The sequence below is a fragment of the Sciurus carolinensis genome, chromosome 9 (assembly GCF_902686445.1).
Source record: "Sciurus carolinensis chromosome 9, mSciCar1.2, whole genome shotgun sequence".
NCBI lineage: Eukaryota > Metazoa > Chordata > Mammalia > Rodentia > Sciuridae > Sciurus > Sciurus carolinensis.
The window spans coordinates 2,357,416-2,379,283 of NC_062221.1; the positions used below are offsets into that span (position 1 = coordinate 2,357,416).

Here is a 21,868-nt window from a genome sequence, read left to right on the forward strand (position 1 = left end):
TATGGAGAGTGCTGTATTTCAGTCCAGTTTGTTGTTGGCCAAGTTTACAGGGCGGAAGACGCCCTGCATGAGAAGGCTGCTGCCGCCGCTTGTTCTTCTGCTGCTGCTTTTTTTTTTCCACCGTTTTGTAGTGCGTCACTCAAAACTGTAAGAAAAGTAAGTATAGAGGCGCTCTGGGTGGAGCCGCCGTTGGTAGATTGCATTGCTTTCATGAAAGGTCGAGAAGAATGAAAAGTAGTTGGTACTTGGGTTCTGGTTTTTAGACAAAAGCAGGACAAATATGTGGCCCCCCTCCACCCACTTTTTTCTTTTCTTTTTTTTTGAACGGAGCCGGAATCTGTTATTGGTAGTAATGTGTCATGTGAGAATACTTTGATTCCGGAGCCTGTAACACGAGCAGGTATGTGGTGAGCTGTGCCTTCCCTTCCCGGCGGGCTCAGGGCGCTTTACAACCAGGGGGTGTTGATACAAGCCCAACTGTGTTCGTCCCGGGGCCTGGAGCCTCTGCCTCTGCGGCGGCTGGGACTCGAGGTGCATTTCCGTGGAGCATGATTAAAGCCGAGGAAGCAGATGCCCTAAAGGTGACTGCCGCTGTGCCTGCCGTGTACCCACCATCGCAGGACGTGGGTTGCAGATGCATCCTCAGCTCTGCCATACTCCAAGGAGTTTCTTAGACAAATTAATAAACCCAGAGAAAAGTCATAATGTAATTAATGTCTTTGGATTTGCAGGCCGTCTGCAACGTGCTTTGAAATACTACACCAGCGGACACTGCGTTCCTCCCTTCTGGGTTTGAACACAGTGTCTGTTTATACAAAGAGGGCATTTAGTACATAACTATTCTATAGCAGGCCAAGCCAGCCCCCCCACGGCCTCTCCCTGTGGGTTCCTGAGTGCTGATGTTGCCCCCTTGTTGCTATTGAGATAAAATACCACCCTGGTGGGTTAAAACGAAAGTTCAACAACTTCAAAATTTATCCCAAGAATATGAAGTTCAATACTGAGACTGTCTTGGACGTGGAGTTATAGCCAGAGCCCCTGATTAGGTTATTTTGTAGCCTGTGAAAGCACATTGCTGTCACTTGGGTCTTTGCTTCCTTGAAGCTGGTGACAACTGTGGCTGTGGACTGTTTTAGGAACCCTGCAATGTTCCCATTCTCCTGCTTTTTTGCATTTGCTGGCAGGTTACAGTTTTACTTGATTGCTGTGTTGTTAGGCCTTCTTTCAAAATGTAGACGTAATTTTTAGTCTCCTTTGTTTAATGCGGGGTTCCTCGCTGAGAACTACAAAAGTTACCTTTTGTGTTTTAGAGAACAGGTTAGGTCAGCGCCAGCAAACCTGTTCATCTGTCTGTAATTATACTGTCACTTAAGACATAATAATCAGGTTTTATTATTACTTAGAGACTCTGGAAAACCTCACATTTGCCTAGTTGAATTTTTTTCTTGTGTAACTAGAACAAATCTCTGTGCAGACGTACCAGTGCCGTGCCCTGTGTGGTTGTGTGCCAAAGAGAAACCGAAGTGCTGTGTGGTTCAGACGATATTGCTGTGTTTACACTTCCATATTTGAGGCAAACTCCGACTCCAAGTTGAATTCATTAAATTCGATTCCAACATTCTGTTCTTCCTCTGGGCACAGAATTCCTATGAAATGAAACACTGGGTTCTTTTCCAGAACAAGAAGAGATTCTTCCAAGGTTTCTCCTTGGGGGAGAAAAGAGTAAACTCGTATTTCTCATTGAGGAAGAGTATGTGACTTTGTTATATAAAATTTCCCGTCTTCACTGTAAGCAAAAAAAAAAAAAAATTGCCCTTGCATTTGTGACTGCCACCATACATTAGGCCTGTATTTGACGTATCTATTTATAGAATCAGAATAGTCTTCCTGTACCTTCTGGCTTTCTGCTTGGTTTTAGATGTGCAGACTAGAGAGCACCTCGGGTCCTGCTTGGAGTAAGTTTGGAAAGAAGAGGTGATTGAATTTCTTATGTGCTAAGAAAATGACATTCAGGTGGGCAGAAGACCTGAGGGTCAGGGGTGCGGAGGCAGGAGGTGAACCATGTTCACTGAATGATGGGTTCAGTATGAAGTCTGGCAGCCATGCCGTGACCACAGAGCTGTTCCCCAGAAAGGTGGTGCAGTGTCTGGCCTAGTGAGCCACAAATGGTCATGGTTTTGGGAATCCAGAAGGTGCCGTCCTGTCAGCCACCACTGGCCACGTGTTCCTGGAGCACTTGAAGTGTGGCTTAGTCAGATTGAGGCTTCCTGTGAGGTAAAATGTGTGGAAAACTTCTTACAGAGGAGAAAACTGGAACCTCTGATGAAGGTTTTTTATTGATTGTAGGTCGTGATGATGATATTTTGGCTGTTGGCCTCAACAGATCTTATCAGGTTAATTTCACCTGTTTCTTTTTACTTTTTTACAGTGGCTACTAGGAAACAGTATGATAAATGTGGCTTACATTATGTTTAGATTGGACAGTGCCATTCTAGAATAAAGCAGGAAAACAGTTTTTTGAGAGAAAGAGTTTGCTGGTCAAAGCATAATGAAATTGACTTATTTTGCAAGATAAAGAATTTATTATTCGTAGAAATGTCTTATTTTTCTTATCTGTTGTAACCAAAATTTGAGAAAACATACTACCTTACATCTATTTTTATTTCCTCCAAACTACTACTTAGTTTAGAGATTTAATGGTGAGGTCGTAATAGCAGAGAAAGGCTTATAATTAGGAGGATGAGTCTTAACACCTCTTAAAGGCCAGAATAGAGTATGATTGCTACTTGGGAACATTTTAGAGACACTATAGTTATCATTGTCCTGGAGTTACCAAACATAAACAAGTCACTAAAATTTATTCTAAAGTAGTGTTTTCAGTAAATAGCAGTTATCTCCAGAAGCTTAATCTGTATTTTCCTCTGCTGTGACTTTCCTTCCTTAGAAAATAAAAACATCGAGTACATCCAAAGGAACTCCTGACCCAGTGTTAGTTAACGCAGGATTCCCAGGAGTGAAAGCCTGTGGCCCGCAGGGGCTCAGGCCTCCTGGAGAGCTAGGAAGGTGATGTCATGGGCTCCGAGAGCCGTTGTGCGCAGGGACATCCTCTTGCTGGTTGGGAGGCGTTCTGGAGACAGCGTCTGGCTGTAAACAGCGCACGGTGGCACAGGTCCTGGAGACATTCCTTTCAGATACTTTCATAACTGAACTCCATTGTGCCTCGCACAGCCAATGTGAAGCCAAAAAAATGTGGTTCCTTCCTAACCATATAAAGTATGCGTGCTGTTATGTTCTTGAAAGACGTCAGAGGGACGGAGGTAGAGGACATGGTGGAAGCAGGAGGCCGGTTCCTTGGGGAGCCCAGAGAGGCTGCTTCCTGGCTTGGTGGCATCTTGAATCCGTCCTCCTCAGCTCGAGGCCTGTTCTCCTTGGCGTCCAGGAGTTGTGTGGAGGATCAGGGGACGATGATCCCATTAACTGTGTATCGTTTCTGATGAGTCATGGGGCATATTCACTGATGGTTGGAGTGTTATTGATTGAAAAGGAGAGGATTCAAGAAGAGCTATTGACATACAGCATTAAATGTCTGTGGACACTTTTATTTTTACATTTGGGGTAGGGAAATTGATTTTTCTGTAGTATTTTTCATATTTCAAAAATGTACATTTATATAAGCATATAGCTATATCCTTGAACACATACCAGAAATAACTAGCTAACACATGATTGTGGTTTTACACATATTTTTAGCTTTTAAAAACAGAAATCCATTACTTCTTTTTCAGATAATCACTCATGTTTCTAGAGAGGTATCTTGTCATATGTGCCTGTGACATCTACAGAATTAATCTCCAAGAGACTTGGTGTAGTGGGCATGTATTTGGCACTTTTTCCATTACTTTTGAGATCTTGCTCAAAGGTTGTTGCGACTATTCTTTGTTAAAAACATTACAGGGATAATTACTCTCAAGATTAAATGTAGACATGTTGGGTAGAATGAAAACTTTTCCACTGAGGTATTTCAAAAAGGTGGAGATGTTTCTAGAAGATACGTGGTTCATGTAGTGTGTCTGCTCCAGGAGAACAGCTGTCACTTCTGTTGATACTGTTTTAAGAAGTGGAGAGAGTGACTTTTGCCTGCCCCAAAGGTACTTACTGAGGTGTGGGGGCGTGCCCCCAGTAGGTGGGAAGACCGTGCTCCGGCATGTGTGGCTGGAGAGCCGGCCTTTGCTAAAGCAGCTGAGTAGTGCTCAGGTCCTCTGTGCTAAATGCTATGATATTATTAAAAAGTGCATAAATATAAATCCAAAGATCACTGCTGATATGCATACAGGTGTCAACTCCATTCTAGTCTCTCCTTAGTTAAAAAGAGACCCCTTATCAGGCATTTTTAAAAAAATTTACATTTGACACTGGATTTTCTCTGCACTTTCATTTTTAAAAATTTGGTTGTTATTAACTAAACATGAACTTGTTTTAAAGAGCTAACAAGATTGTAAGATTAGGGGACAAGCTTAATCTTGTGAAATGAACAGGATAAGGCTGGTTTGAGATATTAATTTAGCTTGTAAAGTTGATTTATAGGTGAGTACATACTGTGAAAAAGTACCCCACTATTCGTGAAAATCTACTGAATTTAGTCCACATAGCACCCCCCCCCCCATTGGCTATCTGCTGAGTTTTGAAATTAGGTGTAAAACAGAAACAACATTTTTGAGTCAGGTCTAGGAAACGTGGCACAGAAAAGTCCCCACACAGAAGAGACAGATCAGTGTGGCTCGGACCCGCAAGTGTGGACGAAAGCAGACAGTTCAGCAGTGAGGCATGCTTAGATTTGCCATTCCTTATTTTCACCTTTACCAAAATCGTGTTCTGTTAAGGAGGATTGGTGACATCTGTCTGCATTTGCCATGTTTACACAAACCATCCACACAGGGTTTCCCTCCATGTTCTTAGACCTTTTATCTAGCAGACATGCATCGTTTCCCAAGTGACCTACACTACAACGTGGACAGAGTTTGTCATTAGGGTTAGTGAAAACCATAAAATCAAAGCTTCCACAGACACTGCATAGTTACACATATCAGGAAAACTAAGTGGGAGGCTGAGGCAAGTAGCAGGTGCTGAGAGTTTGCCCAAGAGAAAGCGGGTCTGAAAGTAACCGGCTCTTATCCCTAGGTGACACTGGTAACTTCAGCGTATGCCCAGAGTCTGCATATTGAAGCTCATCAGTGGGGTGGGGGTCGGGGGAGTGGAGGAGTGTTGGATTGTGCAGAGGGGCATGGGGGGAAAGGAGGGCTGCGGGTGGGAAGTTGGGGGACTGACACAGACATCATCACCCCATGTACATGTGATTACACGAACGGTGTGATAGCATCGTGTACAACCAGGGAAGCGAAAAGTTGTACTCCATTTGTGTACAGTGAAAGAAAATTAAAGTTCATCAGTGAAAATGATACTGAGACATACCAGAGAACAGGGATTTCATTTTGGAAAAGAAGTATGCATCATGAGCAGCAAAGAGAGAAGGACGCGGGCAAAGTTCAAATCAGAAACAGCCTGAGTGTCTAATTTCCACGACTGAATAAAAGTGACCCTAGACCAGAAGGTATAGCTAATGGTTTTGGACACAGGTACAAGTGTCATACCTTGAATTCATATTCATGGTGTCTGGGAACCTTCGTGGCTCTTTAAGGGACCTGTCTGTGAGAAGTGGGATAGCAACGTCTCTAAGCTTTGCACTTACAATGCCTGTATGCAGACATCCTCCTACCATGACTTTGACCTGATAAACTCTTCCAGAAGGTTCTAAAAAGCATGGTAACAGTTCTGTATGCAGTGGGACTGTAAGGCAGTTAGCTGGTCTGTGGTGCAGGCAAGCACATACTGTGCAGGCCGGCAGGGGGTCAGGAGGAGACCTAGCCCTCCGTGGTCATGTGGGATACCCTCAAAGACCTCTTCTGAGCTTGCCTTAGTGTCCGCATCCAGCCTCTCCACAGCCTGTCCACCCTGTCAGAACCTTGCCATCATAGGTCCCATAATCTCTTTATCAGTATGGTGGATGACGGGAGAGATGATACATTAGCATTCTATTTGTTTCTGTCCTGTCCTGTTACAAGAGAACGTCCTTACAGGACATTTCAGACTCCCTGGGTTGGAGGGAGCCTCTCCGTTTCTAGCAGAAACCAGGAGGGCTGTCCAGGGAGGGTGGTGTGCAGGGGAGGGGCCGGGCCTTGCTGCTGGGACAGCCCGAGCTGGTGGCTAGACTCATGATCCCCCCCAGGGGCCCCTCGTGGCCCTCCGTGTTGACCGAATTTTGGATTCACAAAGCAGAGTCGTGACGATCCACCAGTTCCATGAGCACTCCAGGTCTGTTTCCTGACTCCAGTGTTTGTTGGGTACAGGTAGAACCACCGGGACAGACGTCAGGGGCGCGGCTTGTCTGGAAAGCCAGAGCTCCGCAGTGAGCGCAGGCGTGACAGCCGGGCGGCTTTCATCATTTCATTGCTTGGTCTCCAAACGTTTGTTAACTTTTTGTCGTTCGCTTGAATGGAAGACTGGCTTTCAGGGGAAAGGCTTTGCTCTTGCCTGCCTTGGTTTCTCCGTCTGCGGGCTCATAACCACAGACGGGAGTGCTGAGTCCCGCAGGCCTCTCGCTCACCATTGCTCCACCCGGGCTCATTCCGTGTTTGCTGCAGCTGTGAACAGGCCTTTCATCTTGGTCCTAAAGGTTCGGCAGCATGACTGGAGCCGCCCTGCTCGCTTGCAGAGTTCAGAGGCTTTGTTGTTTTCTTATTCCCGCATCAAGTTTTTAACCCAGCGTCTTGCCCCCTGCCCAGATAAATAAAGAACAGAGGCGAGATGACAGCACTTAGGCTCCTGTGCTCTCCTGCCTCAGGCCGAGGCTTCTGCATCCATTTGTGTATTCCACTCATGAGGTGGGCACTGCCAACACCCTGTCGGCACAGACGGGGAAACTGAGGCACAGGTGGGCCTCCGGCCCGAGGTTGTTGACCTAGTGAGTAGCACCGCAAGGAGTTGAACCAGGAGGAACCCACGTTTGTACTTAAAAGAATAGAAGCAGATTTTTAAAAAATGCTGTTTTGGCTGCCGATGGGAGATCGAGGGCATGAACGCTGGGAACTCACACCTGGGGCGGCTCCAGAAGAATGCGTGCAGAGGAGGAGGAGGAGGGAGGCTCCAGAGGGCGCCGAGGCTGGGGAGAGGCCGGAGCAGGGGGAAGGAGGCTGGCGCCGGGCTTCGGAGGCCATTGGGTGGGTTTAGCAAGTGCTGAGCAGGAGCGGACCTTGTCTAGGGACATGACCTCAGGGAGCTGTGTTCTGGTGACTTCGAACAGAGGAGGGATTGGACACACGGATAAAGTCCAGACTGCGGTTGGCAAGCAGGAGGTGGGACCATGTGGATACAGTGGCACAGGAATAAAGCCGAGCGTGCTGGGGACATGCACCAGGCCAATGGTCCAGAGGGTGGAGCTGGGGACGTGCGCCAGGTGAGGGTCCCCAGGATGGAGCTGGGAACATGTGCCAGGTGAGGGTCCCCAGGGTGGAGCTGGGGACGTACCAGGTGAGGGTCCCGAGGGTGGAACTGGGGATGTGTGCCAGGTTAGGGTCCTGAGGGCGGAGCTGGGAACATGTGCCAGGTGAGGGTCCCCAGGGTGGAGCTGGGAACATGTGCCAGGTGAGGGTCCCCAGGGTGGAGCTGGGAACATGTGCCAGGTGAGGGTCCTGAGGGTGGAGCTGGGGACGTACCAGGTGAGGGTCCCGAGGGTGGAGCTGGGGACGTACCAGGTGAGGGTCCCGAGGGTGGAACTGGGGATGTGTGCCAGGTGAGGGTCCTGAGGGCGGAGCTGGGAACATGTGCCAGGTGAGGGTCCTGAGGGTGGAGCTGGGGATGTGTGTCGGGCCGAGGGTCCCGAGGGTGGAGTAGAGGGGAGAGGAACATGGGAAGCTTTGGTTTACTACCAAGGATTTAAAATCATCCTCAGAATTCAGGAAGCTTCCCGTCCATCAGAATTCCTTATTTAGAACCCGATTGCTTTCCCTGGGCCTCACAGCTGTATTGGAATAAAGAATTATATTTAAAATACCAGCTAGAGAAAAACATGAAGTTGTGTCTCATCAGGGGTCCTAACTCGAACGGGTGGAGATGTGTCAGCCCCACGTACTGGCTGTACCAGGTGGGGGTGCTCAAGACCCCATGGGCTATGGACGGCCACCGAATTTCCATCTGGACTCAGTAATTCTGAAGTAAGCGCAGCCTTGTCCTCACGGTCTGTTGCTAGTTGCTGGGGCGTTCTCAGCGTCAGCAGGCAGTTGGGTCCCTTGCTGAAGTCCACGCGGCCTGCCTGTGTGACCTGTCCTCAGTGATAAACAAGGTGGCAGATAGATGCATGATAGAGTGAGTTTGCAATGTGTCAGCGTGGTTGACATTTGTCCTTCTCAGACCTGGCTATTTTAGGGAAGGTATCAGTGTAACTGTGTATTCTTTTTCCTGGAAATAAAAATCCTTGATGATCAGTCACTCTTATAAACAGAGCGATTTGCCTGTGGGAATAACTAAGCCGTTGCATTTGGCCAGTGGCTGTGAAGGGCTGTTTCCCGTGGAGCAGAAGCTCTGTCAGGAGGCTTGGCTTGAGAGACTTGCGTACTTTACAAGTAAATGACTTAGCATAGTTTAAGCAGAAGATGCCACGGTAATGATGGATTATCTTGTATTTAATCATATACAGAGAAATACCCATGAGATCAAGAGAGTGTTCAAGAAAAAGGTCCTATTTATAAATATTTACCCTTTATTATTAGTTTAGATTCTCTGTATCCTTGAAGAGTATTATAGGAATTATAGTATTTATATGTCTGTGAATATATAGCATGTTTATATGGAGCCAAAGAATAAGGCTGAGCTATCTTACTTGCTTTTTTACGCATTGTTAGTACTAAGCAGAAGCCACACTTTGGCACATGCCTGTTTCTGTTGTTAGACTCTTTTTTTCGTATTTGGTCTTTGCCTTGTGAGGTACAGTGAAAATCTGTTCTGTTGCGTTGAGAGGATGCTCAGAAAAATGTTCATTTTTAATCCACTAAGATGAAGCAGCATTAAAATGAGAATTCTTCTTGACCTTCTCTATTATTGCACTAATTTTAACTAGACTAATTGACTCCAAATGACTTCGAGCCATTGTGTGAATTTGACTGCTGCAGCATTCAGGGAAGGCTGGCTGTCGGTTGGGTGGCATTCCCAGGAGCGTGTGGTATTAAGAACCTTGCTGACGATCTTCAAACCAGTGGATGGCTGCAGTGATTGGCAGCAGCAGAGACACCAGGAAGTCTCTGGCCCAGGGATAGGGTCCCTCTGAGGCACCGTCGGACCTTTCCACAAGATGACTTGAAAAGTGCAGAATAGTAGTCCAGACTATTGAAAAATATGTGCCTCAAAGAGAATTCTGCAGAAGGCTTCAGGGCCGGCGGGGGGAGACTTGCTGAACCTTGCATAGCGGAAATGACTATTCAATAAGTAGAGTTTTGAGGACTGGGATTTTTAAGAGCATTTATTGTATTGAGAGCAATTAATATAGGAAGAAGAATATTACAGTCTACTTCTCAGTGATGGATTAAGGTTTACTAAGTGCCCAGGTCTTTTCCTCTCAAAAGTAACTTTATCATGTTAACAATGAGGCCATAGAAGGATCAATGCATCCTTTATGTTCTGCTCAGTAGTCAATTAACAAACATATTTGGAGCACCTGTTAGAGTCTAAGGATTGCAGCAGGTCAGGAGAGGAGGCTCCTGAACTGAGCACAGTTTCTGGCATTTTCTGACATATAATTGAGTTGGGGGAAAAAGACACAGATGTTAACAATGGGGACCACACAATGGAGACCAAAGGAGGAAGCTCAAAGCAGGAAGGAAATTCAAAGAAGTCGGGACTGAATGGCCAGGGCCTCCGAAAGCTCTCCCTGCAGAGATGGAGGCAGCGGTGAGAGCAGGCTGGAGCAGCCAAGCGGGCTGAGGCCTCCGAGCCTCTGCTGCGCTGGTGGGCTGCAGAGGGCAGCTGAGGGGGAGCACCTGGGCAGTGGTCACAGGGGCTCGTGGTACCGACCAGGACACTGAGACGCAGAGGCCCACCTGTTTGCCTGAATTCCCGCAGCTCTGACCTGAAGCCAGGTTCCTTCCCGCCCGGTGATACCCTCCAGAGTGCAATTTGGGAATTGAAAGACTTGACTTTTCAACAACTGACCCAAGTCTAGGAAGTACCAGCTTAATTTAAGTGGGTGTCGGAGTTTCATCTTTTTGCTTTAACCTTGGGATTAAAGACAGCATATAGTGTGGCAAATGCTTATGATCTTTGTTTCTTGGATTTGTAAGAACCCGAACAAACTTAAAACAAAATGGGCTCCTGCTTGAGCCTCAGCTTCTGCGTTTGGCCCCTGGCACCTGCCCTGGGATTCCCCTCAGGGAGGGACCTGGGAGGCTCAGTGGCCAGCACAGCATCCCCGGGCCCCCCTGGGAGGCCCAGCTCCATCTGTGACCTGTCTCTGGATGGTGGGCAACACCTAACAGTGTCAAGGTCGTCAGGGTCGTTAGGCGGCGGGGACAAAGGTCTGCATGTTCTGCACTGAGTGGACATCCCCCAGGTATTTCCCCAGTATTTTCAGCCCACGTTGGGTCGTCTGGGGACGCAGAGCACGGCTGCAGAGGGCCAGCTGCTCGGAGCCTTCATGGCGCTTGAGCTTTCCCAGGACACCAGGGGACTGCAGGGCACAGCCGAGCCCACAGGCCTGGGGTGCCCCATGCTCTCACGGAGCCCCGTTGTCACAGGGGGGTCTGCGCCCTCTGCGAAGGCCCCCATGACACAGCTGTGGCTTTGAAGTTGAGCCCTTCTGAGGACTTGTTCTGCTGAGACCTGTCGCTTGGCCAGCAGATTCCTCTGTTCAGGATGGACACCGGCAGAGTCAGGTGTTGTGCAGAGGAAAGTGGAAGAGCCTGTCTTGCTCTTGGCGTGGCTGCAAAGCGTCTCCTGCAGTGTTGACCAAGCACCAGGCCCGTGTGCTCCTGACCACGTGTGCTTTGGAGGGAAAGGGGGAAGAAGATGTGCCTGTTCTCAGAGTGGTCTCCAGTGCAGTGACAGAAACGTTCACCACTGAGTTAGGGCAAAACAGAGTGGGCACAGAGGAGCCGAGAATAGGCCGTTTGTGGGCAGAGTGTGGAATTTGCCTGAAACCATTCAGGGAAGCATCAACTCTTTAGTCACTTTGTTTTAGAGAAAAGCAAAATTCACCTGCAATTACTAAAATGAAGTGACTCATTGCTTATACTGTTTATTTTTTTCAAAGAAGTTTATCAATAAGCATAAACCAACCATAGTATCATCCTGGACTAGTCAGAAGAGAGAAATTTATTTATTTATTTGTTTATTTACTTTTTTTTTGCGGTGCTGGGGATTGAACCCAGGGCCTTGTGCTTGTGAGGCAGGCACTCTACCAACTGAGCCACCTCCCCAGCCTGAGAAATTTATTTTTGATTTTGGTGCTTATGGAGCAACATGGGGAACTCTAATTCCTCTGAGTTCCTTCCACGTTAACTCCCGATTTAGGGACAGATTCTGACACTCAGTATTGACAGTCAGGTTTCAGAGCCTACAACTTTTTCAGTACAGGAAAGAAAGTCGGTAAGCGGGGTGAGCTGTGCTTGGTGCCCGAGGGTTCCGGGCGAGCCCCTGGGAGGCAGACCTGGGCTCTGTGGGCCAGCCCTGACTCCCGGGGTGGGGTGCAGCTGTGCCTGTCCTTGAGACCACAGGCAGAGGGCTGTTGGTCCCTTGTTGCCAGGATCAGTCGGCCTTCTAAGTTAGACAACTAGCTCATTCCTAACTTCTCAATTTAGAAAACTAGATTTAATAGTAAATATTTGTTTAAAGCCCACTACATGAAAAGTTTCACTATAAGATTGTGATTAAAATATTCAAGAGCAAGTAAGGGTATGTTTTCTGATTTCCCGAAGTTTCTGGCTTAGAGAAAAATGACCCATTTATGGGTGAAGTAAAGCAGAACAGCATGAGACCTCACCATTAGCATTGTGATGTTTAAAAACTGGCTTCTCATCTGGACAGCACCCGTTCTTCACTTAGCTGAGCACAGCTCTTACAGGGGCTCCGAGAGCTGGGCACTGCTCTCTGGCTGGCGGGGAGATAGGGCCTGGGTACCTTCTGGGTCAGGCCCTTTGCTCGGGGTCAAGCAGCCCAGGTGCTTAAGGGCTGAGACGCAGCCAGGGGCCTTGCTGCTTGTGGGTGTGCTGTTGGTTTCCGTTGGTGTGGTAGAGACAGCGTCTAGAAATATCCAGAGCAGTGCAGATTTGAGGCCTGCTCCAAGTTAATTCTGGAAAGACTGAATGAAGGAAGTGCAATGTGAAAGGAAGCTTGTAAAGCATTGTGGTTGTAAAACAGCAGAGACTTGAACAGACTTTGAAGTCTCACCGACTTAGAAGGGAGCCCACGTCAAGTGGCCTGATCTGCCCGTGTGGTTTGCATAGTGTTCTGCTCCCACCTGATACCTCGGCCCTAGCACTCCCAGGATCAGCAAAATCTACTTTTAGACTGAAAATCATCACCACCTGTGAAGTTTCTAATGTCGCTTCTGAGTGACAGAGCACTCTGCCAATTGCTGTGCTGGATGGCTTGCTAACGTGGCAAAATTCCGTGCTTCTTGAGCCCCCAAAGTGCATAGCAAATGCTCCTGCACCCTGTTGAGCTACATTATTATAGGCATCAGGGTAATTGAGTTCATTTCTCTCATTATAAAAAAAATGCAGATCTGTGGCCAACATTAAAATAAGTAAACATGCCATTGAGAATTGATAGCTCTGTGTTCTCTTGGAGATTTCTGGTTGATTTTTCTCACGTACCCCCACATCCTTAGCAGAGTAGTTACAGCAAGCCCATGTGTGTGCATATGAGCACATTTTTGCATTATATACATATGTCCATGTATATTCCATAAATGATTATGAAGTACTGTATAAGTTGTAACTAAGTTTGAAACAGAATAAATGTATGAAGCTACGAGATTCATTCTTCAATTAATGGGCTAATTTATAAATTTGCTGTGAAACACATTTTATCTCATTTTGTGGATCTCTGCATTGAGTGGACTTGTGAACCTACATGTAGGCTGTAGACCCTAAGCAGAACCAAAAAAACTTCTAAGAGACACGTGCAAATTTGAATAAATTTTTCCTGTCCATGATTGTTGAGGCCTGAGATCAAACAGTTGATAGGTCGGTACTGTTGTTCAGGCCTCGGTCTGTGTCTTCACAGATTGATCACCTTTGCATTTTCTTCTGCTGGCGTTCAGTTTTAACCTGTGCACGCAGCAACAGTTCTGGTGTAGTAATTGCTTGATGTTAATGGATTAAAAATATTTTCCCTTAATATATCAAAAAATTTCAGAGATACATTCATAGAGAATGGTAAGTTTAGGAAAGGTTTTATGCTAAGGTGCTAATGTATGGTACTAATGTCAGGAATATTAAGCACCTATATTTCAATTCAGTATTTCTGCGGAAAATGAAATATATTAAATGTGCAGATTATGCGATGTTTATTGAAATATAAAATTGGGTTGTTTTATATTCTGGGTACTGTGGTAGGCATTGGGTAGGCATGAACAGCAAGGGCCGTTAGGAAATGTAGACATCTCTCAAGTTTTAAATTAGCCATTGCAGAAATAACGATGTTTTGTAAGGTCTTGCTGCCATTAAATTTTTGGTCATTAAAAAATGTTACATATAGATGCCAGGAAATATTTATTTTAAAGCCCCTACCAATGTTAGGTGTATTATGTATGCATAAGTGAAATATTTTCCTGTAAAGTAAAATGTCATTTTCTGCTTAGCATTATTACTTTGCAGTTAAGTAAGAGAAATGGCACCACAAAATGGTCCAGAAAGAGGAAGCTCGAGTTTGAGTGGCAGCAAATATTGTGGGTTTCAAAGGTTGGGCGGGTGCAGGAGCCCTGGTGTCGCCACTCAGGAGCATGCGGAACGGAACGCTGTGATAGCCGGGGCTGATGCAGCTGAAAATATCTGCAGCCCTGGAAGCCTGCGAGCTTCAGAAGGTCATCTTGGCGTCCCGGTAGGAGCACTGATTCACAGGCAAGGTCGAGCTGGGCAGCCGGGGGAGAGAGGGCCGAACCCCGTGGTTCAGCAGCCGGGCCTTCTCTTTGGTGATGGCCGTCTTCCCTGAACTGTCTGTAGAGCTTGGCTTGACAGGTGAATTCTGAGTTCTCTTTTCTCTCCCGGAAGTTTAGGTGTTTTACCTCCGGCTTTGTCCTGGTAGCTTTAGTGTTACTTCCGAGTGCCGCCACCCCATAGGGAAGGGCCCCTGGGAGGCACTGTGACCAAGGTCCCTCAGAAGGAGAAGGCGAAGCCAGCGCCGGAGGTGGACTGAGCTTGGGTCTCGCGGCTCCCGGCAGCTGGAGAGACCCGGGAGGAGAAAGATCCCTCTTACTCAACCCAAGTTCTTGGTGCCCCGAGGGCATACCGATTCTCCCCCGGACCTTAGGGTGCGGAGCTGGGTTTCTAACTGCCCTCCGATGCGAATCCCTGAGGACGTGAAGGCTGGATTCTTCAGCTGGTCTCCAGGCCACGGAGCCAGCCTCCTCTCCTGCCCGCCCGCTGCGTGTGGATGCAGAGCAGCCCCTGTGCTCACTCAGTCCTTCCCCCGCCCGCCTGCCTCTGTGGCCCGCATTTCCCCAGCCTGGACTGCCTTCCCTTCTTGTCTCTCAGCGGGGAAAAGTCACTGTCCGGGTCGGGCCGCCGCTCCCTGGTAGAGCACTTGCCTAGGATGTAGGTTCCACCGCCAGCACTGAAAAACCCATTTCTCCAGGTCACCCTAGGGGTGCCTGCCACCTCCATGCCATCTCTGACCTCTCTGCGACCCCACCGGTGTACCCCAGTTGTCCAGGCTACACAGGGAGGGGGATCAATCCAGTTAACACAACCAGCGCACATACCTCGTCTCACCTGCGTACTGCTTTTGGCGTTAATGCTTATTTAATGTATGTGTGGAATGTATTTGATTTTCTCTTGGGAAAATACTGCTCTAAGAGGAAGGGAAAAGAACTGGAGGAACAGCATCTGCACACTTTGTCCCAGGAGAGATGTGGGGACACTGGAACCAGGATTGTAATTTTTTAGCTTGTTTGCACTTTGGGTTTTCATTTTCTGAACCCGCATACCATTGACCATTTTTCGGGGCCACAGGTGGCTCAGGGAACGGGAGTAGGTTTGGCACCTACAGAAAGGAAGCTGTCCCTTGGGCCCGGCTGGCGCTGCGCTCTCCGGCACCGTCCTCTGTGGTTTTAACAGCTTCCAGTGTTGGAGACGGTCATGCCACTCCTCCTTCAGCCATGTCATGGTGGCCGCCGAGGTCCGCGAGCTCACAGCTTCCTGGCCTGGAGGTCCTGAGCTCTCCCAGCTGCGGGCCTTAGAGTGGTGTGCTTTCTGCTCTTGTGCTCAGGTTCCCCTGAGGGAAGCGCCATCCGGGCAGATGCAGGCCCTCAGGCCTCTTCCTCAGCAGCAGCCTTGCAGTCCGCAGCTGGGTCAGAACCCTGACCTGTGAGGAAAAGCTGGTGGCTGTGGTGTTGCGTTTCCCCGTCCCCAAGGGTGCCTGTTGATGCCTAGCGGCTGCCCCTGGATTACAGAGACAGCATGTCCTTCCCTCTGCTCATGAAGGGGACCATCTCATCTCCCTGAGAATCCGCACCCAAAGGCTGCCCTGCACTTACCCACCTCATGCCCAGCAGTGCGCAGGAGACAGTCGGGCCCACCCGCGTGCCCCAGGGCACACCCTCTCGCTCTGATTTTGGCATCTCTTGTATTTATAGTGCTTGTCATTTCCACAGCCTTGGATATGGAACTGCGGCCGTGAAGGTAGTTTTCTGCCTGGAACCCTCCAGACCTGATCTTGAGTCCTGGCTCTCCCATTTCATTAGCTAAGGGGTCTTAGTGAGTCAGTCTCTTCACCAGGCGGTTGATTTGTTCACAGATGATCTGTCATCGTCTCTGAGACTTGTGAAAAACAAAGTATTAGGATGGAAAGAAATTACAGATCAGTCTGTAAGGTGTTGTTTGCTGGGTTGAACAACAGTGGAATGTATGGGTTGTGGAGAAGAAGTTCTGTGCCCGGCTGTCCCAGGAGAACTTCAGAATTCAGGGACCAGAGGATGCCCTTGCCGGAGAGGCCTGGACACCCAGGCGCAGACAGAGCTCACCTTTCTTTCTTCTTTAGTACTGGGGATTGAACCCAGGGACCCTTTACCACTGAGCTACATTCCCAGCCCCTTTTAGTTTTTATTCTGAGATTGCTGAGGCTGGCCTTGAACTTGCAGCCCTCTTGCCTCAGCCTCCCAAGTAGCTGGGATCACAGATGTGTGCCACTGCACCTGGCTCCGAGCTAAGTTTTCAAAAGTTAATCTCTTTAAAGATTAGTACTTAGCAAAAAAGCATGCATTCTTAGTTTTATCCAAAAGAAAATGATTCTTATTGCAAGAAGATTACAGAATTATCCAAGTCTTTTTTCTTCCTACTAACTGGAACGTAGAGGGTTTACTTGAATTTAAATAAAGGACTGGGTTTTTTTCTACATAAAGGAAGGGATTCTACCAATTTCACGTACACACAAACACACACATACATTAATTCTTATGCATTAAATTTTATTTTTCAGATTATCCTTAAGTTCATTTGATAATATTTGAGTGATTAAATAGATATCTTAATTGTTTTTAATTTTTTTGTGGAATAATTTTACTATTATAAGTTAATGTTATTATTTTTTGGTGGTACTGGGATTGAACCCAGGGACTTGTATGCTAGACAGCTGCTCTACCACTGAGCTATACCCCCAGCCCTTATATTATTATTCTTATAAATAGATATGGAGCCTACACATCGCTGTCCGAAGCATTTCTCTCATGTGTATGTATAATAGGTATTTGATTCTGAAATGATTGGAAAATCTGGGTAGTCCGGGATCACTACACAAACGTTCTTCTGATTTGTCTGTGTGTTCGTTTAGATGTACTGGGGGATTTTTTTTTTACCAAGCTGGTTGCTTTTGCAATCTAATTCGTAGGGCACCCTTAGGCCTGGCTCAAGCGGATGCCCTGAGACATGAGGGGTGGCATCATACGGTGCGCAGATTGTAAGCGTGAGGCCAAGGGGCATGCGTGGTTTAGTAGTGAGTATTGGCAGAACTTTCCAGAACATTTTACAGGTGTACTAGTTTTCCAAAGTAGTTAGAGTATAATCAAAGTGCATGCCACTAAATATTTAAGCAAGCCATCTTTGCAAGGAAGAAAGTCTGTTTTTTTGAGGAAATGATGGGTCAGAAGGCTGTAAGCCGTCAGGTGTGACAATAACGTCTAGCTCTGGTTGACGGGGATCCTCGGAGTTGCACAGGGTAAAGAATGACCTCTGGAGTCTGGTAAAAGCCTGAGGTCCGGGTCTCGCGCCTCCGGTGTCTGGTGTCGTTAGTGGCCAGCCCTAAGCGCCGGGCCTCTTGTGGAGCACCAGCCTCCCCGAAGGTCAGCCTAGCCATTGACAGTGGACGGGCAGTGGCTGGAGCTTGCTGGCGGCTGCGTGGGTGCGTTCGGATGGCATGGCAGCCGCTCTCTGGCTGTGAGAGCTCAGAATGCAGAGGGACGGCCCGGGGCCTTAGTCATTGTCTCATTGGAAGGGTGTGGTTGGCTCTCGTGTGTCACAGCCCTTCTGGGATGCACAGACCCCGTGTGCCTTTGAAAGAATTAGGAAGAGGGCCAGTTTTGGCTTTTTTTTTTTTACTATTTAGCAAAGGAAATAAATCCCAAGCGGTCCTATTATTTGGTTCAATGTGTGTCTTCTTTTGTAAAGTAGAAAATCCTAAGAGTAAAATCTTTGATCCCATCTCCTGAGACACATGACTTTATTTATACTCTGACAACATGGTGAATCACTTTGTCAAAATGAGAATAAAACCCCTGGAAATGCCCACATCCTGCCATCCAGCCATTTCAAGTCTTTTAAAAACCGGCTTTCAGATACTTCTGTATTCTGGGAGCTGTTACTCACTCACCGGGAGAGAGGTTTGGAGGGAGCGGAGTCGGGAGGGAGGGACTCTGCCATCTAACAGGCTCAGGGGGTCAGACGAGAGGACAGGGCAGGGTCTGGGATCTTTTAATTGGAGGTGCATGCGGCTTGGGGAAGGACCCAGCGCACGTGGGTAAAGGAGTGCCTCTGGGTGCCCAGCCTTGGGAAGTTACCCATGTCTGGGCACCGTCAGCCTTCCAGAGTTCTCTTGCACCTTAGCAAGTTTGATAATAACTTACATTTATAGCGGCTGTCAGAAACCATTTCCTTTAGTCAGTTAGAATCTAGAGGAGGGGTCATGAGCTGTTTTCTTGCATTTGAAGAAGCAGTGTGTTGGAAGCATTCCTTTTAGTCATGTGACAGTGCCAGCAGAGGTCTCCCAAACGGAGCATGCCCACAGGCACTTGGAACTCACACATTGTGTTTTTATTAATATGAAAATAACAGTAAGCTGTGGATTGTCCATTTTGATGCTCTCAACCCCAAAATTTATTCAGACTTCCAGCTTCTGTTTTTTGGCAAGTAATTATAGAATACAAATGCTGTGATTGTTTTAGCAACCAAAGGCTTTTCTCTGAAATAACAGGAGTTTGAAAACAGGTTACAAATGTTTCCATTGATTAGCTGCCTTATATGAACAAATAGTTGAAAAGATCTTGCAAAATACAGACAGGCTTTAAGTTTCATTTATAAGAAAAAAAAGGCACATCATACTTTTTTGCATGTTCCTACAAGAGAAATTTACAGCGGAGATTTGAAGATGGTGTCTTTTCAAATTACAGCCTAGATTTAACAAAAACAGAAAAGCATTTTATTATTCATTGCTGGTGAGAGCATTTAAGTAAATATGTTCTTGAAAGAAGTTTGCTGTTCTAATTCAGAGTTAATAAGTGAATGCACTTTATGTTCTAAGAGTTATACTATTAAAAGCACTTAAATATGAACATAGTTTTATATATGCAAATGCAGCATTGCCTAAAATCGTAAAAAATCTAAGTTAAAGAAATGGATATATAGTATAATATCCCAGCAGCTAGGGAGCCTGAGGCAGGAGGATCTTGAGTTCAAAACCAGCCTCAGCAAAAGCAAGGTGCTAAGCAACTCAGTGAGACCCTGTCTCTAAATAAATACAAAATAGGACTGGGGAGGTGGCTCAGTGGTTGAGTACCCCTGAGGTTAATCCCTAGCACCCCCCCAAAAAATTACATTTATCTGTTTCTGTTGACATGGAACGATCATTAGAGTGTTTTATATTTATACTTATACTGTAGAATAACAACATGACTTGTTGTTATTAAACATTCCAGGCCCGGTGAAGCATGGGAGGTAATGTGGAGCCTCCCCCAAAGACTGTGAAAGGTGTACCAGGCGAAAGAAACCTGAGCTCAGGGCTTGTCTGACTCCTCAAGACCAGGGAAATGCACCTGAGACCCAGTCACTGTCAGGGAAGCTTGTGTGAATTTGGAACTTTTTTAAAAGAAAAACTCAAGTTAAGCTGATAATTTAATATTTTGTTATTTGGAAGGAAGTCTATTGATATTGGCATACTATGGCGAGTGTGTTTGAAAGTCTTTTAGATCAGACTTACAAGTCAGTAGAAATGCCACACATTTCTAAGACTGAACTGCAGCACCTGTATGTCTGTGTGTTTGTAAACTTTGGAATAAGAAATCCATTAGTGAAATAAAGGAGGGTTTTACTTATTATATGGGAATGAGGGAACGTTTGTGTATTGTGTTGGATCATGAGAAGTCTACTAAGTCATCTTTAAGGATGCATGCAAGTAATTCCACACTACGTTCACTCATAAAGGGTTTTAGTCATTACAGTTATTTTAGATCCTTTCATTTAATGATAAATATTTCTATGCTTTTCTCATATTGATTAATAATTAAGCAACTTATTTTGAGTAATCTTCACTAGAAAAAAAACTAGTAAATTCTTCTTAATCAAGTTTACTATATTAGATTTTAAATCAGACATTTGGAAATTCAAGATCTATTTGTTAGGATCAAGTTTTTGTACTCAGATTTAATTTTTAGTACTGAGAGCAGTTGCAGTAGAAGTTCTGTAAAGTATAGCAACAACTTTAGTCAGATCCTAATAGAGATAACTTTCTAGTTTGGGTGGATTTTAAAAATCATACCTGCCATTCCTTCATATGTTTATTTTATTATTTGTTCATTTTGGTACTAGGAATTGAACCCAGGGGTGCTTTACCTCTGAGCTATATCCCCAGCCCTTTAAATTTTTTAAAAATGCTTTTTGGTTATAGATGAATACAATATTTTTACTTATTTATTATTGTGAGGGGCTGAGGATCAAACCCAGTGCCTCACACGTTCAAGGCAAGCACTCTCCCACTGAGCTACGGCCCAGCCCCTAAAATCTTTTAAATTTTTATTTGGAGTAGGGTCTAGCTAAGTTCCCCAGGTGAGACCGTCCTTAAACCTGTGCTCCTCCTGCCTCAGCCTCCGAGTAGTGAGAGTGTGGGTGCGTGCCACTGCTTCCGGGAGACTTCCTACTCCTCTCTGTTGACTCGAGTCTGCGCAGTGAAAGTGGGACAGGTTATGGTGGTGAAGCTCTTCCCACCACGGGGTCTGGGAACGACGTCGTCTTGGAAGGAAGGCTGGAGTAGTGGGCAGAGCGGCAGGAGGGGAGCAGGTGCCACTGTCCATGTGCGACGGGGAGTCTTTGCTCAGTTCTGGTGGAGCACCTCTCTGGTCACTCCGGAGCTGTGGTGGTATTGCTCGGGAAACCTCAGGGACTCTGCTGCCACATTCTAAGAAGTCACCAGCTCCAGTGGGAAGCAGGGTGACGTTGTTCAGCAGAGACGTGCATGATAAAAGCGAGGATGGCAAGGGAGGCAGTGCACCTGGGCGAGCTGCAGAGTCCCAGCCCACGGTCGGGCGGGCCCTGTGGGGACAACAGGACCCTGGTGAGGGTGCTCCATTTGGCCATCCCAACTCGTTGGGCTCATTTCACACCGAGGGATTCCAGCTGGTTCTTTGTACCATTCTTCCTGAAAATTGGAAGGATGGGGACTTCTGACTTCTGGGATTTGGCTCTTGAGCACCCAACAACTTTTTAAACTCTGGGTTAGTCTGTGCTTTGATTTCTGTTTTTCATTTTGAAATATTGCATGTTTGGGAAGATCAGCTGTGATTACCTGAGGCTAACAAGAGGCCGTCTCTGTGTAGCGCAGAGAGTAACCCAGACCCCGAGGGAGCAGGCTTCTCCTGAAGAACCGAGCGTAGTGGCCCTGTTCTGTCCTCGCTCCTTGGTGTGGACTGGAAGGCCGTGCTGAACATGGCACCTGAACGTCATCGGGAGAATGCAGACGTTCTCTTCTTTTGCCAGAAATAAAGACTGGTTCTGTCCGAAATTTGCAGATAATTATTTAAACGTCTCAAATTTGCAAAGTCACACAAAACTGTTTTGAATTATTCTGTGGATCAGAAAATCTTCTTTCAACTCCACAATCCAGGAGGTATTTAAATGTGGTTCTATTTTAACTCCACTGCCTCCTGCTCCTTCGAGGGAGCGCCTTCCAGCACTGGCTTCGCTTAGTTACCAAGGTGGCATCCCCAACTCATTAAGCTGCGCCCAGACGCTGTAGCTCTTAGGCGGTGCTTACATCCAGTCTTCAGTATCCCAAGCACAACCTCCACTCCCGTCCCAAATGGGAGTGGTTTGCTTCCTCTGGGTGAGATGCCCAGGTGCTCAGC

The 21,868-nt window shown here is 46.8% G+C and overlaps 1 protein-coding gene across 11 annotated transcripts in view; it reads left to right on the forward strand.

Annotated features, from left to right (window-relative positions):
- Positions 1 to 21,868, forward strand: part of Mbnl1 (muscleblind like splicing regulator 1) — a 179,736-nt gene that overhangs the window by 23,167 nt on the left and 134,701 nt on the right. For 4 of the 11 annotated variants that reach the window (XM_047563580.1, XM_047563590.1, XM_047563592.1 and 1 more), the window contains exon 1: positions 27 to 156. The exons of 2 other annotated variants lie outside the window; for them this stretch is intronic. The gene's annotated coding sequence lies outside the window, so the exon portion shown is untranslated. Of the gene's footprint in view, positions 1 to 24; positions 157 to 14,263; positions 14,283 to 21,868 lie in introns of those variants that run through there. 5 more of the 11 variants (XM_047563581.1, XM_047563583.1, XM_047563586.1 and 2 more) reach the window with 5 other exon arrangements.